We start from the raw sequence: 17,569 nt of genomic DNA on the forward strand, positions 1-17,569 counted from the left end.
AACACATGTACTTGCAGACACTGACTGTTCCAAAGTGAAATAGAGATTTTCCGAAATGTTTTATTGGCTATATAACCATGTAAGGTATAGAATTTAAGATTGTAAGAAAATGGGAAGGAATCAGTATCTGAGGACAGCATCTCAAAAGAAAGATAAAACTTTTTTTTTTCCATCTTGAAATGAGTATTTTTTGATAGCACATAGAAAAAACATCAGGGTCTCTAGTTATTAAAGTGACCCCAGCATTTCATTCTAGGATTTTTGGAGGGGAAGAAGTGATAGAAAACTGCAGGTATTTAAGCAATACTGCTTGTGAAATGTGAAAATCAAAAATTCAAATTAAGTATAATTTATAAATATGATTCTATTTCAATTTTAGTATGCATGAATTTGAAAAAAATAAAAAAATGAGATCAAATTTAACTATGTGTTTTACAACCACTGCACTAGAAATCAAAGATAAAGATCTTAAGATTCTATAATAGCTAAGAAGTTGAGATTCTCCATTTCAATTAAATTCAAATCAGTTCAATTCAACAAACCTGATTAAACATATAGTATTTTTTAGGCATTGGAAATAAAAAGAAAAAGGAAACCAGCCCATGCTTATATTTTCTACTTGAGGGAGAATGTGTATATAAATAAATGCAAATGTGTGCATATGGTATCTATCAATCTCTCATCTATCCATCTAGGCATATAGATATATGTGTGTATCATATTATATCATATTAAAATAATGTATATACCATATATCAGGTGATATATAATTCATATACATAATATGTATTTATTTTAAAATTATTTAAAATTTTTACATGATATATAAATTTTATATTATGATATACTACATAATCCTCTATGTAAATATTTTCTGTATCTCCTTGATTTCTTGCAGTTAAAGACACTACAATGAATCTGATAGTTTTAGAACCTAACCTACATCTTAGTTTTTGTTAGCATGACATAGGTTCAAATTTTACTTGACATTGATAAAGTTTGTGGGAATTGCTTAGTTAAAGAATAATAGACTGAGAGTTGGAAAGAAACTCAGAGGTCATTTTATAAACAAGGAAACTGAGATTCAAGGCGGTAAAGGGATTTGCTTGAGGTCACATAGGTGATATGTCAAAATGTGGGATTTGTAAAATATGTCAAAAGTGGGATTTTAACAAAAGTTCTCCAGATTCCAGATCCAATGCTTTTACCACTATATCTCATTACCTCCTTTTAGCACTTGATGTTTCCAAGTCTCCGTTTCCCCATCTGTCAAAATGGGGATGATAATACCTGTACTACCTTTAGTCTATACCCATGGATTGAATTAGATGACCTCTCAAGCTCCTTCCCCTCTCTCAAGTTATTAGATTCTTTATAGGATCATTGAATGGCTCAAATGAAAGAGTATATGGAAAGGATTTTGCCAACCTTAAAGTGGTACATGAATGTGAGCTGTCATCATTAAGCAATTTGGTGATGCAGTGGGGAGAGACCTGAATTTGGAAATGGGATGACCTGAGTTCAGATCCTATCTTTGGAATTTATTAGCTTTGCCATCCTAGACAACTCACTTAACCTCAACTATAACATAAGTGGGATACATAGAATGGCCTCCAAGGTCTCATCCAGTTCTTAATCTAGGACTTTATGATTCTAACTCTTTCAGACTACACTTGAAACATAGGGTACCTACTAAAAATCAGGCTGGAAGACCTGCCATTACTAGCTGAGTGAGATTAAATAAGCCATAGAGTCTCTCTGGATTTCCCTTTCTATAAAAGGGGCATCATAATAACTACCTGCTCTATTTACTCATAGGATATTGGAAAGGCACATTTAAACTAAAGCTTAAATCACTATCTCTACACAAATGACTCAGATATGACCCAGATTCTGAGCTTCAGGCTGTCCTTTCCAGTGCATTTCAGTGATCCAATTGGCAAATTATGAATACTATATTAGAATTCTGAAATTGGTCCAATATTGGTCTCAAACCCAATATGTTCAATATTAAGCTTCTCTACTAAAGCGTCTCCTCTGTCCAATTTTACTTTTTCTGTCATGATCTCCATTCACCACAGAGTCTTCTGTGTTCTGGACAATTCTCTTCAACACTCCCATCTCCCTCACCTCCTTTATTAAGGTAGTTACTGATCCTTGTGGATTCTTACCTCCACAAAATCTCCTAAATCTCTTCCCTCCCTTCTATTTCCCTTACTTCTCTCTCTGGTATACAAAGCCATTACTACTCTATTTAAAGGTCTCCTGACCTCTCTCTCCTCTTTCCTATTCATCCTTCATACTGATGCCAGATTTATCTTCCTTATGAATAGTTCTCCTCATTTCCTTCTTCTCATAAATCTTCAAAAGTTTCCCCCCCTTTTTTATAGAGTTGTTTCAAGTTCCTCTGCTGACCTTTCAAGGCTTTCTACAATCTGGAATCGCCTGGTCATTCCATCTTTATATTATATTCTGTTTTCTTACTCAATTAGATTACTTTCTTTCACTTAAAGATACATGATGTTTACCCATCTTGATGCCTCTAATATTGCCTGAAATCTTCTCCCTCTCTTCCTTTGCCTTTTGAATCCCTAACTATTCTTTAAACTCTAATTCAGAAATTCTTTCTTTTCTTTAGACATTAATGACTTCCTCTTTTGTATTTCACATAAAACATTTCTCTTCTCTCTAATGCACTTATCATGGAGTATTGTATATTAAAATTATTTGTATATAAGCTTGTTCTAATTACTAATAACAAGATAATAGAATAATAGAATCCTAGGCTTGGAGCCAAAAGAACTCTTAGAAATCATTGAGGAAATTAAGGTACAAAATCAAACAATTAATAATGCTCAACTTCAAGATAAGTCTTGAACTCAGGTCTTTCTCATTCTAAGAACAATAGTCTATTTGCTATATCACTAGCCTTCTAAATCTCAAAATTCCAGGAAAGCAGAATATGTTTCTCATTTAAATGCTTTGTTATTCCCAGTACCCAATACTCCCCCAAGATACAAAACAATCAAAGAAAAAATATCCCTACTAATCCCCTGATTGAGACTCCAATAACTATTTAGATATAACCAAAAAACCTTGAAATGTGTCCAGGAAGATAAAAACCTTAACTTGCCTATTATTAATCAGGTAAAGTACAAAGTAAAAAAAAAGTGAACAATGAGGTAAAAACCTGGAGACAGCAGGAGGGGAGTGAATGAGAATGTCTACACTCAGTCCTGAAGGTTAATGAAATAGGCAGAACATTTGCATTCAGCCACCCTCCCTGGAGGCTAAGTGAGCAGATTCTTCCTCAGCTTGGGTGTTCAGATCTTTGGGCTGATTTAGCCACAGGTTTTCTCACCCTGGGGATTGAGGGAGTAGGACTTAAGTGTCTTAACAGAATCCCAGAAGTTGGAAGGGAATTTTGAGGTTACTCAGAGTAAGCTGTACCTAAAACTGCCATGGAAATCGAATTCCTTTTGCTACTGGGATCTTGAATAATTGATTCAATTAGTCCAGAAGGCTTTCTCAATCCATCTTAATCCTACTGCCTTCCTTGTGTTATTTTATATTTATCCTTTATATAGCTTGTTTGTACATATTTGTCTGCTTATTGTCTTCCTTAATTGATTGTAAGCTTCTTGGGGACAGAGACCATTTTGGGCCTTCTTTTATGTCCCCAGATTTTAATAAGTACCTTACCGGTAGTAAATCAGTAATAAATGCTGAAGCTGGGTGGTATAGTGGATAGAGTTCCAGGCATGACTTCTGGAAGACTCTTATTCCTGAATTCAAATCTTGCTTCAGACTTACTATGTGACAGTGAGCTAGTCACTTATTCCTGTCTGTCTCAGTTTCCTCATCTGTAAGTGAGCTGAAGAAGTAAATGGCAAACCATTTAAGTGTCTTTGCCAAGAAAATCCCAAATGGGGTCACATAAAAATAACTGAACAACAACAACAAAATAAATGCTTATCGCCTGACTATTCAACAAATATTTATTGAACACTCACTGTGAGGAAGACATTCAATAGGTTCAGCGGGGTGGTATTATATACCAGAAAGATGGCTGGAATTGAAGTAAAATTAGAAGATCATGGGTTGAAATTGAGCTCTGCAATTTTCTAGCCATATAGCCAAGGCCAATCATTATGATCTAGTGGATAAAATGATGGACTTCTATTCAGGAAAACCAAGTTTCATATCCAGCCTCATACACTCTCTACAAGCCATTTAATTTCTCTCATGCTCTATTCCCTAATTTGTTAAATGAGAGGATGAATGAGGATCCTACTAACCCTAGATCGAAGATCTTACAATTCCTAACTTTTCTGAGCCTGCTAATCTATAAAATAGAATTAAGAATATGTATTCCACCTACTTGTTGTAAGGAGAATATTTTGTGGGCTTTAAAACATCATATTATTAAAGATTTGAGATAGAAGAGGAAATTGAGTTTCAGAAAGTATAAAGGATTTATTCAGAGTCATACAGCTAATAATGTTTAGAGTAAGTCTTGAACTTACTCTTGATTATTGTGGTCTCTGCCCTCTGGAAGTATGAGCTCTACAAGGAAGAGAAAAGACATGTCTAACAAAAAAGCTACTGATCCTCATTTCCTCCTTGGAATGAATGAAAGATTTGAGAGTGGGTTTTGATAGGCAAAGAAATGAGGAGAATTAGTATATAAATCTGAGATTCATCACTAATGGGGAAAAAAGAGGTCATGGGAGAGTTGCAGGGACCAAATACACTTTTATGTAGGATTTTTATTAATTGGAAAAATGCACTTAAAACAAACAAAATTCTTATTACTGTTTCTTGATTTTTGTACCATGTTCTTTGTCTCTAATCTCATTTATATAAAAGAGAAATAGATAATGACCCATCCATACAGTAACTACATAGTACACGATCTATTTACAATCTATAGACTCCCACACCAAAATAAGGAAAAACACTATATATTTCATCATCCTTTGCATGATGTCTCTACTTTAGATGAAAAATTATTAACTTGGCATTCATGAATTTGATATACCAAACCTTAGGCTCATAGGACACATGTAACCCACACTCTTGAGTGCAGCCCCAAACAGACAAAAAATGCAATTGGAAGATAAAATAATAATAATAAACATAGATATAGATTTCTAAGTCAATATGCAGCCCCTCCACAATTTAAACTTTTTTCAATAAAATTTTTGTTTTTACACTCACCAAAATTTTATTTTATTCATTTTTTAAAATTTTGAAAAGGAGCCTCATCACATTGCTTTAGACTGATTGGACATTGAATTTAATCCAAATTCAGGTACTTTTTGGAGTTATTTTTATTTACATCCCTCAATCATCATTGAGGTTATTCTTTAGATTTCACTTTTTTTTTTTTTTTACTATCATTAATGTCTTCTTATGTTTTCTGATTTTCTAACATTTGTCATTTCTTATCATGCCATAGTATTATATTTCATTCATACAACACAATTTATGCTTCCCTTCTCTTTATCCTAAAATTTTATAGCAACAAAAGTCTTTTTTTTTTTTTCTTACAAGGTCATGCATTATAGGCAAGGACAGCTTGGAAGACATAAGGGTCTTGATTCAAGATTTCTATAGTCACTGCTGGGATCTTGAATGTGGGTACCATTGAAAATAAGTCAACCTTATGGGAAAAAATGTTCTACCATATGAATCAATTTTAATTCAAATCTGACAATACTGTTTGGTTCAATGTGGGTCAAGTAAGTTAAAGTGAAGGGGAAAAAAGAGTCCTTAAATTTTTTTTTTTTTTTTTTTTTTTTGGATATCTTACTTCTCTGAGAGAGAACATGCCTCCAGGCTATGGTGTCAGACTGAATGTATTAGTTTTGTCAGATGATTTGCAAGATTCTGCTAAGTTGTACAATGCTTAACAGAAACATAATTCTGGGGCTCAACTATGATATTGTCCATATTATGTTTCAAATTTCACTGAATATTTTGTTCATATTTTAAGCTGATATCTGTAGGATAGTACTTTTTGCAAGGAACTGCATTTTATATCTAAATGGTAGTATTATACCCATTATAGAGAAGCACATAAAATTATTCACTTGCATAAATAAGATGGAATTGTTGTAGAAGAATTTGGTTGTATATTCCAGTCACTTCCTTTAGAAGTCTATCTTCCTGGAAGTATTGTTGAACTGTAAATATTCTGAAATCAAAGTATAACCCCATCCATTTTTATCCATGACAAAAATACATCTTTTTTTTTTTTTTTTTTTTTTTAATTCTAGAGGCTCAGGGGGATCAGTGGCAACTAGATGGCTTGAAAGGTAGAACTCTGGTCATGGAGTCAACAAGATCTGAATTTTCAAATCCAGCCTAAGACACTTGCTAGGGCAAGTCTCTTAGCCTCTATTTGTCTCTATTTTTTTCAGTTTTATAATGTGGATAGCAAGAGCCCTTCCTTACATGTTGTGAGGATCAAATAAGATAGTACTTATAAAGTAAATGCTTCTTAGCATGGTGTCTGGCAAAAAGTGCCATATAAATTCTTTGTCCCCTCTTCCTTTGTTCTTTAAGATTATGGCCAGCTAAGTGCCACAGTGGATAGAGCACCATCCCTGAAGTGAGGAGGACCTAAGTTCAATTTTTGTCTCAGACACTTAACCCTTCCTAGCTGTGTGACCCTGGACAAGTCACTTAACTCCAATTGCCTCAGGGGAAAAAAAATAGCCATATATGTCCCAAATGGGAAGGTAGATATAGAGTCAGAAGGAAGTATATCAATTTTCTAAAGAACCTTCCTCAATATACAGAGGACAAAATTCTCATTATACAGAGGAAAATCTAGAATGAAAGAATTGGCTTGCCTAAGTTCAAATAGGTAGCAGTGACAGAATTTGAATTGTGAGCCATAAGGAGAAGTTGCAAAGTATTTTATTATTCAAATATTTAGAGCAATCCAAAAGCATAATGGGCATCTGAGAAATGGTTGGGGATTCTTTACCCCTGGAGATCTTCAAGCAAGAGTTAAGTACTAATTTTCATTTTCAAAGAAGATCCATGACATCACAGATGACATCTTGACTTGAACACGAATTGGATTTCAGTATGGTAGAGATGCATGAAGTCATCAACTTCAATATCTCTTTCTGAGTCATTAAAGTCTTGTGGCAAGACAAAAGTCAAGATAATGGTGTGACCTAGGACACAGTGGATGACCTTGGTGTCTTCATGTCTGACCAAATTCTAAGCATTGTACAGCACCTGCTTGCTTCGGGTGTCTTTATGGCCTTTGGGACAAATTGTTCTCATCTGCCCATTCCACAGGAAGAAGTCTTCATCTTCTTGGGGTGGAGTACTTATTAAATATGTTGTAAAGAAAATCACTTGTCTAGTCAAGAACTGAATTATGTGGCTTCTGAGACTGTCTCAATCCATACAGTGTTATGCAGCTTGACTTTAGAGCCATAGTTCTTCCCATCAAGCTATAATGCCTTTTAAATCTCACAAAGTATTTTATAAGGGGAAATGGTTGATCTGGACAATTTATATCTTTTTTTTTTTTTCATTTTTGTATTCCATTTTTGATTTTCTATTAGCACTTTAAAGAAACAGAGCAATAGCTTAGTCTTCCTTATGGTTGTCTCTGAGAATCTAGCACAACTTTCTGTTAATCTCAGAGGACTAGGACTGATATTAAATAGCTTTGTTTTGCAGAATCCATTAATAAGAACATAGTGGAGTTGAGATGTTTTTATCTCCTATTCTATATAGCACCCAACCCCTTAATCATGTACAATTTAGGGCTCATTATTATAACTATATCCCTTTTGATGAAGCAAAAGCAGGAATTCTGGAAGTAAGATTTGGGCTTTTTTCCTTAATAATGATAGTCTGGGTTAATGTGATCACCCATTAATCTTTGGGTAATTAACCCTCCAGAGATTTTTAAAGGGATTTTTAAAAGTTGGGAGGATTTCAAGAATGAAATATTAAGAATAAATTATACATTGCCCGACTTCTGTGAGTTGGTCAGACAAGAAAATCAATTAGCCAGGAAGATTCTTGCATTAGACTTTGGAATTTTTTTTTAATTAAATGATAATAGAATTATAACTTTGTTTTCAGAATGAAACAGATAGTTCTTTATGAATAGGAATAACCTAAGAACTTAATTTTTAAAAAAAAACTAGAGCAAACAATTCAGCAGAACCTAATTCTGGGAAATCTGCTTTGCTTAAAACAATAAGTAGTCAAAATATTCATTACTATAATTCTGAATATATATTGTATAAAGAGCCTTTTCACTTATGGGAGACCCTTATATGAGGGATCTGCACCCAGAGAGAGATTTTTGTCTTGAAATTAACAAAAAGAATAGTTACATTTGAGTTAAAAACAAGTAAATCAATTTATTAATCAAAATATATTGATATTGCACATTAGAGATCATTCTAAATATTGGGGATATAAAATAGCAGCAAAAGCAATCTCTGACTGCAAGGAGCTTATATACTGAAGAATGATATCATATTTATAAATCAGTATTAAATAGATAAATTCAGAGTAAGTTGAAGGTGACCATAAGGATTATAGCACTATCGAAAACTAGTTTTTGGATCAAATTGATATTTAGAATGATATCTTATTTGTAATTGCTATTTTTATACTTCCTCTAGAAAAGAAAAAAATGTTTTATAACAAAATTAGAATGTAATCAATCAGGGAAATGATCTAAGTAGGGATTTTACAATTTTAGAACAGATGCATTATTTTTTATTACTTTTGCTGCTCAGTAAAGTCACATTTCCAGTAATCTCTTCATATTTAATATACAAATCCCTTATTAAATCTGAATTAATACTTCATTCAAAACAATGTAAAACAAGACCACAGGCTTCTATCTGTAGACAAAACACATCATAAATAATTTTTTGTATGTTCTGAAAATCCCAAACTAAGTAAGACTTGAGACATACTTATTGGGATAAAGTTTGTGGTCACCTTTAGGATTTCAACAATTGAACTTCCAGCCAGCCTAGCTTAACACAAATTTACCAAGATTACTTTTCCGGGTTTTGTAAAAGTTTCTGCTATTATCATCACAGCATTTGTATCTAGCTGCACACTAGTCAATTCTGCCGACTTAAGAAAAAATTTTAAAATATAAAGGGAGGAATTTTTTTTTTGATGATGCATGATTGCAGGGCTGCTCTAAGTTTAAAACTTTTTAAACTTTTTTGGTAAACTGTAAAACATGATATGGATATTTTGTAAACTTTAAAACATGATATGAATGTTATTATTCATAAATGCATGTTATTATTATTACAAAGATACTTTTCTTTAATAGTTTGGATTTTTGGACCCCATTCTTTCTTTTGCTTTTTGAGGCAATTTGGGATTAAATTCCTTGTCCAGAGTCAAATAGCTAGGAAGTGTTAAATGTCTGAGGGCAAATTTGAATTCAGGGCCTCCTGACTTCAGGGCTGGTGCTCTATCCACTGAACCCTATTAATCCTTAATTGCATTGTTTTTCTCTACTATAACACCTAGGATTCAATTTCACTTAGAGTGCATAATTTTACTAATTAATTATAAATCATCATATATATGTGTATGTATGCACATGTCTATATGCACATGTATACATATATATATATATATATATATATACACATACACATGACTATATATAAACATATATTTATCCTCCCACCCCCATCTACTTCAATGCATGCTTTTCAAAATCCATAGTTTTTATTTTTCCCTTATCTTCAATATCTGAAATTATCTTGGCTTGTAGAAGGCACTCAACAAATTATAATTACTAAATCTTTGGGTCAGTGAAGGCATTTTACAAGTCATCAAGTATACCTAAAAACAAATGTCTTATGAGATATTCCCAGAAAAACTTATGTGACACCTGCTTAAAGACATTTGTAAAGGAAGTCCACTACTTTCCAATGCATCTGATTCTGTATTTTGTCAGATTGAATTTTTAGGATGGTTTTCTTTATATCAGCTAAGATCTGCCTATATTAAAAAGTTTCATGCATTAGTTCTAGCTCTGCTCTCTGTGATCAAGCAAAACAAAGCTAAATCTTGCTCATGTGACAGTAGGACAAAGCTTTGAAGGTAGCTACCATGACCCTCCTTTTTTCAACAAATCTTTTTATAGCATGTGATATTGTACTATTTCCAATCTTAATTGTGCTTGTTTGGACTCCTCCCAATTTATCAATGGTTTTCCTACAATATGGTCCTTAGAATAGAAAATAGGACTCTAGTTAGAATCTGATTAGGAGAGAGTACACTGGAGGTACTCCTCGTTTTGCAAACTAAGTCCCTCTTCAACCTAAAATGAGGTTAGTCTGTTTTTCCCCCTTGGGTTGCCAGATTATACTGTTGACTCTTATCACTTGTTGATTGATTCAGTGTCTGCCAAAACTGTGCACAGCCCTATTTCTTATCTAATTCTTATTTCATAGATCATAGAAAGTTATCATCAAGATATAATTTAGGTACATTCCTTTCCTCTTGACTAAAGTTAACAGAGTCAACCATTGAAAAACCAGTCAAGGAACTCGGATATTTCATTTCCCTGGAATATTATTATCTGATAATTTTCCCTCCTACTCAGAGCCATTTACTTCCTTCTGATACTATGCTGAGGGAGGAGAGCAGTGGACTGATACCTTTCTGATTATCTTATTTACACACACATATATATATATATATATATATATATATATATATATATATATATATATATATATATATATATATATATATATATATATATATATATATATGTAGGCAAAGGTGATTTAGATATTTCCACATATATATATATGTGTGTGTGTGTGTGTGTGTGTGTGTGTGTGTGTGTGTATGTATAATTTATGGGAAAAGAAAGTTTACTTGTCTCCTTGCACTCTTGTTAGCAGAGATTCTTGAAAATTGACTTTAAATGGATTTTAAAGTTATTATTCCCAAGCCCCAAGAAATCTACTCCATTATTGTGTTCTGGACATTTTGATAGCTTGTAGAGATTAGTTTATAGCTTAAAATTAGTGAAAAATTCTACTTTTTAGATTTTGCTCACTTTGTGGTTGTTAAATTCCCCATCTTTCCATCTTTCTATTAGCCTCCAGGGAAGAATCTGTTGCATTTAAATTTACAGAAGATTTGTTTAAAGTTTCTGATGTCATTATGATTTGTAGGACTATTAAAATGGCATTTGCTGATGACATGATACAATGCATTGCATCATTTCATCTTAGCATCAAAATGTACTGATCTTTTCATCGCTGCCATGTAGGTAATGTGGTAACACATGGCTATAATGGGAATAACTGCATTACCAATGCCAACATTTGCATAAGTGCTTTCCTGTGATAGACAGGTTTTCTAATCCAATGTCACTTTAGGAAAAATAGCCCCATCCTGGCAGAAAATATTGAGCTTCTTAAGTGTGCATTTATTTACTAATATTGTCTCTTGGTGTTATAGAGTTGACCCTGAGTTCTTGAATACTATTCCATGAAAGCATAAACTCTAGTAGGTCCTAACTCAGCTATAAAAACTTGGGGAAAAGGGCCAGAGATTGAGAACCAATTTAACCAAATTTGGAGAGAGTTCCCATTAGGTTGTCTATAGGATGATGAGGGTGCTGCTATTACTAGTGATAATAATGATTGGATTATTATAATGGTGATGATTATATTTTGGCTACTCTGGAGCAACTCTGGAGACTAACTATTAAGTGATAGTGGTGTTGCATTATGTATTGGTAGAGGAATTTGTGGAGGATTGAATATGGTTGAAATATTCTTAGGAATGAAGCTGAAAGAGAAGATATATCTCAGTTCTTTATCTTCCCATGAAGTCATCCATATCTAAAGTGGTTGAGCTAGGAGGAGATCATTTTAATGCTTATCTTTTAGAGATAAGTGTAGTAATATTCTAAACTTAATCTCTCAACCTAGATGTTATCTTGCAGGTCAAGTCCCTAGAATGTGACTAAGTAATGTCTTTACATAGAATTTCTAAGTTATTGGTTTGAACCTACATTCTGTGGATTTATAAGCACAATCAGAGAAAGTTGATTTTATATATTTAGTCATCCATTAATTAGTATATAAGGGAGTTGTTAGATATTACTTTTTGTAAGAGAAAATAACTCAATCTAAAACATACACACACACAGTTGAAATACAGAAACACCTACAATATTGTGTTGCACAAAGTAAGGCTATTTCAAAAGTTCTATTCTGTCATCATAGCATGGGAATAAACTTAATTCTTGGAGGCTACAAATAAGCACTCATTTTGTGTATACCAGGAGAACATAAGCTCTGAAAGGTCTGAGCTTGCTGTCCACAGTGCCTGGCACATAAAAAGAACTTATTAAATATCCATTAGCCATAGATTGGGCACTGTGTTGAATTTCTTAAACATTGAAATCCATGAGACAAAGGAAATTGCACAAATGTCCTCAGCCTGTATGACTCCCCTTCCATTTCTGAATTAACAATGATAAGAAAAGAGATAGAAGCTACTATGAATCTTGTCATTTTTAGATCATCTATAATATTTGAATATTGGTATTCATGTGTCTGATCTTTACTCAGTGATATTTGATATATTCGTGGAAGAATGAAAAATATTGTTATTTTCAAAATACAGGAAACCAGAAACCTTAAGGTACTTATAGCTAAGTGGAAAGATGGGTACCAGGTCCAAATAGAGTCAGAGGAGTTAGTTTCATTTCAAAATAACATGAAAATCTGATCATGAAATATGTGGTCAACTTTGTTTTGAATAGATTCGAAGTTTATTATTTGTTGAATAAATGAATGGCATATTTATCTTTTCTTTATTCTGTATAGGAAGAAATAGATATGAGCTTGATTGACTGCAAACAGCAACCAAGAGCATTTTTTGGGAAATGCAAGAACATAAGACCCTAATTTAAGTGGGGCAACCAGAGCTATATGAATATAGGCCCTTTTAGGGTATTCCCTTTTATTTTGAGTTAATATTTGAAGTATTATGGGAAAAGTTTAGATACCAGAAAGAAAAAAGTCAAGTCAAAAGTATGTTTAAATTCTACTTTCAAATGTAATCACTTACGTTTTCAAAAGAATCTAAAAAAACTTTACTTTTTCTTAAGTGGTGTGACTATTTCTAACAAGGGTTAGAAGCCTATGTACGGAAATAGTAAAACCCATATGTTCAAACATTCAAAAGATGCTCTTTTCTTAGACTTATTCGCTATGTACAAGAAGGATGCTGGACATTTAAAAAACAGTTGGGTTACTGTATTATTTGATAGACTTTAAAGGTTTAGATATGTTGGGTGAGTGTCAAATTTTAGAATGTGCTGGCCTTTATCCATCAGTGTTTATAGCCTATTAGTTCCTTCATTTAAAGTCCATGTGGTAATATAGAAAACTCAATATGAGACTATAAAAATACCATCCACCTGGTTCACCAATATATGCATCCAGTTTCCAGGCACACAGCTTGGTCCTAAAGATGAGCCATAGAGAACCAGACAAATCATATTTTGTGAGGAAAACAACTTTTTTAGTAAATCATTCCTATAGTTAAAAATCTATTTTTATGTTAACCATCCTTACTGAAAAAATAGATCATTTTTAGATGGCAGAATTTCCATGAAAAAAGTTAGAAACTGTGACCAGTCAAAATACCTTTATATTATAATCTCAGTTCCAATGTGTCCCAAGTATTATCCAGAATTAAGTGTGATTGTCAGGACCAATATATCATTTCTTCCTTCGATATCTGAATTCCAAGCTGTGATAATGTTATGAAACAGGAAGAAGGCCTTCTGTTGGCAACCTGCTAGCAATGGGAATGGCATTTTTATTCCATGTCTGTGCTATAAATTACTGTCATCTGTCAGTATTTCTGTGCCTGTCAGTGCTTACCCAGAGATGCCATCTTTATGAATAAAGAAAAGTGTGTGGGTAATGGGGGTAGGGGTATGGGAGCAACAAAAAAACCTCCAAATATACACTATAGAATTAATTGGAGAATGCTGCTAACAGAATAGAATTAATAGCGGAAAACATTATGTATAATGAAAAGTTAATGAACAGGATGGTGAGAGCACAATGATATTTAAAAATAGAAATGGGTTTTGTCTAAGATTCATAATAGAATTAAGGATAGATTTCTACCTTCTACCATTGTGTGAATTTGGCTTTCTCCTTTTTATAGAATTACATGGGCCAAAGAATTTATAAACATATGAAAGCAGTGTATCTGAATTTATTACAGTTTTCTTCATATGGTTCCTTCTCTCTGCTCTTGCAAACTTTCTGAATAATGGGAGAACTGATCTCAATTAAACTTTAATATTTCAATGACCCATAGTTTCATTCATTTGAATACACCTTTCATCAATATGCATCACAACCCATCTATGCTCATTCAGCAATCATGAACTTCCATGACCAAAAATATTTTCCACCTGATGACTGATCTTCAGATGAGTTTCTCTGAATTTAAGTAGCCTAGTCCTCAGATAACATATAGACTCATAATCCATCACTGAATTCATGTAAAAAAAAATTTCCAACTTGATGAGATGTGATAGTTTCTGTTTTATTGGGTTTTTTTCTTGAGTGTCCAAGATCACCTCCTTACCAATAAAGGAATCTGAAGTAGAATAATAATGAAGGTTTTCATAAACACTACATTTAACTTTCATGTCCATCGGATTATTGCAACTAGATAATTAATTAAATGAATAAACACATAAATGAATGAATAGATACATAAGATAGATAAATAAGCAGCAGCAATCTTAGACTTCTTGTTTTCTCTTGAGGCAATGGGCCATGGAAAAGTCATTAGTTTCTGGGAGTTTCTGGGCAAGAAGTGACAAGTATAAAAATCAAATCTTTCTTCTGGTATTCACTGCCTAGTGATCAGAGACAACTCACTTAACATTTCTAGGTCTCAATTTCCTCATCTATAAAAAAGAAGAGGTCAAACTAGATGTTTGCCAGTCAAAATCTGATGCTGTGTTCCAGTCTTCAATCCCAGCCTTATATTAGAAATTCACCTTGTATGTAAAATTTTATTAAAAATACTTTCATGACTCAGTATAAATATATACACATATATGTACATTTGGCATAAACATATAATATGTATATATGATTATTTAAGAAAAAACTTGGAAATGCTTTCTCGTTTGATCATTATAATAAGTAGGTAATGTGAGGATTATGATTGTATAATTAGGGAAAATGAAGTTTGGAGATGTCAAGAAGTCATCCACAGTAGCATACCTAGGAAGAAGTATATCTAAGACTTAGTCCTAGGTCTTTTGAACCTAAAACTTGTACTCTTTCTAACTTACCATCATTTTCTATCAGAGTATTTTAAAAAAATAAATAGGTACTATAAAAAGGCTAGCCCCTTTTTAGGTTCCATAACTTTATACAAGCCAAATGGCTTATAAAATTTTACTGTTGACAATGTTTGAATAAGATGGAAAATTTGCTTGGAAGATTTCACCCAAATCTTCCCAAGATTGGGTTATACTGAGATGTTCACCATTTCTTAACATTATGAGGACCTGATTAATATATGCAATAATTTAGCAGTTTCTTTTAAAAATTCTTGCAGCTACTTTTATGTGGAGGAAAATTTCTTATCATTGTTCTCCATGCTTTGATATATTGACAGGGAAAATTGAATCAATCAAAATAATGACCTGTGTTTTCAGAAAGTTGTTTAACTTTCATTTCTGAGAAATTAAGTTTTTTCTTGCCATTGGAATGGGATACTATGACTTCATACTTTTTAATAACTACACAGAATAGGTCTATACTCTTGTAAAGTAATGCTGAGGTAATACTTAGATAACTTGAAGTAATGACCTTTAAAATTTTCTGCATTATAGTATCTATGTACCTTCCCAAACTGCTTGAATCATTTTTATATCATAATTCTTCACTACATGAATAATAACAATAATAATGATAATTATTATAAAGGAGGAAGAAGTAGAGGAGGAAAAGGAGAATTTCTATTGAGAATCAGGGTAGTACACTAAAAGAAGATCTTAGGAGCACTGGCTTCAAATCCATATCAAACACTTAATAACCGTATTTCAGGGAAATTCATATAATTCCCTTAGGTTCAGTTTCGTTATCTATGAAAGGGTTGAACAAGATAATCTATATGGTCCATCCTTTGTTCTAAATCTATGGTTCCATTTTATGTGTGTGTTTATTTGCAAATCACTTTCCTCCCCATAACCCTAAAGTATATATACAATGAAAATATTATCAATTCAATTTTATAGATAAAATGAATGAGATTTAGAAAGGTTAAGGGATTTGGTTAGGTTCAAACATGGGTAGATTCTGGAGCTCTGCTTTAACTTAGATCTTTGACCCGAGCACTTGTGATTTATCCATTCTACCACATGTTTGTGCTACATATGTGAATGGATCCAGCAAGTTTCCTTAGTGAAGTCCTTCAATCTTTCTCTCACTTCTTCATTGCCCCATACTAAACACAAATATATACACAACTCCTCCTCAAAAAAAGAAAAAATGGGATTGTCCTTGATTCTGCCACTGTAAAAAAATTCCAGTATTTATATTGAAAGAGGTTGAACCTCTTTGCAGGGCAGAGCATGGGGAATCTATCAAACACAATGGAACATTATCAAGATTGCTGGCTCCAGTCAGGGGAAAAAAAAAAAAAAAACAAACCTTCTGCAATGCAAATTGACTCCCACTTGACATGATGCCAGGATTTAAGATTGGACATTTTTCCTTCCCGATTACAACCAATGTAACCTATTTGCATTATCTGAATGTGGTAATTAAGTCATTAAGTAGGAGGGTTTCATGATTGGTGCATGTAGCAAGGAAACCATTAGGAAAGAACTAGACAGGCTCCATTAATGTTAAGACATCACAAACTATTGAGAGAAATCAACCAAAAAGCTGACCTATCACAAATGCTGGAATTCTGTCTGTCACTCACTGGCCCAGAAAATATATGGGAGAAGATATAGTTTCAACCTGTCTCAGTGACACTAGTAGTTTTGATAATCAGAAAACTGTTAAACTGTTCTCTAAATTCTACCTAAGATAGTCTGGTTTATATGATTTGATTAGGATTAATCATTTCTCTCTCTCTCTCTCTCTCTCTCTCTCTCTCTCTCTCTCTCTCTCTCTCTCTCTCTCTCTCTCTCTTTCTCTCTCTCTCTGTCTTTTTTTCTCTCTCCTCTGTCTCTTTGTCTCTGTCTCTTTCTCTGTCTCTTTCTCTGTCTCTGACTCTTTTTCTCTCTGTCTGTCTTGTCTCTGTCTCTGTCTCTGTGTCTTTGTCTGTTTCTCTCTTTTTGTTTCTGTTTTTCTTTTTCTGTGTCTTTGTCCTCCCTCCCATCCTCCAATTCTAACTATTAAGCGAACAAATAGCATTAAGACTATCATTATTTCACCATTTGCTAGTATTGCTGCAGAAATTGGTGAAATTATCCACAATGAGGCTCTGTTGACAAATGCATCTCTTTATT

This window comes from Sminthopsis crassicaudata, chromosome 3, assembly GCF_048593235.1.
Source record: "Sminthopsis crassicaudata isolate SCR6 chromosome 3, ASM4859323v1, whole genome shotgun sequence".
Classification (NCBI taxonomy): domain Eukaryota; kingdom Metazoa; phylum Chordata; class Mammalia; order Dasyuromorphia; family Dasyuridae; genus Sminthopsis; species Sminthopsis crassicaudata.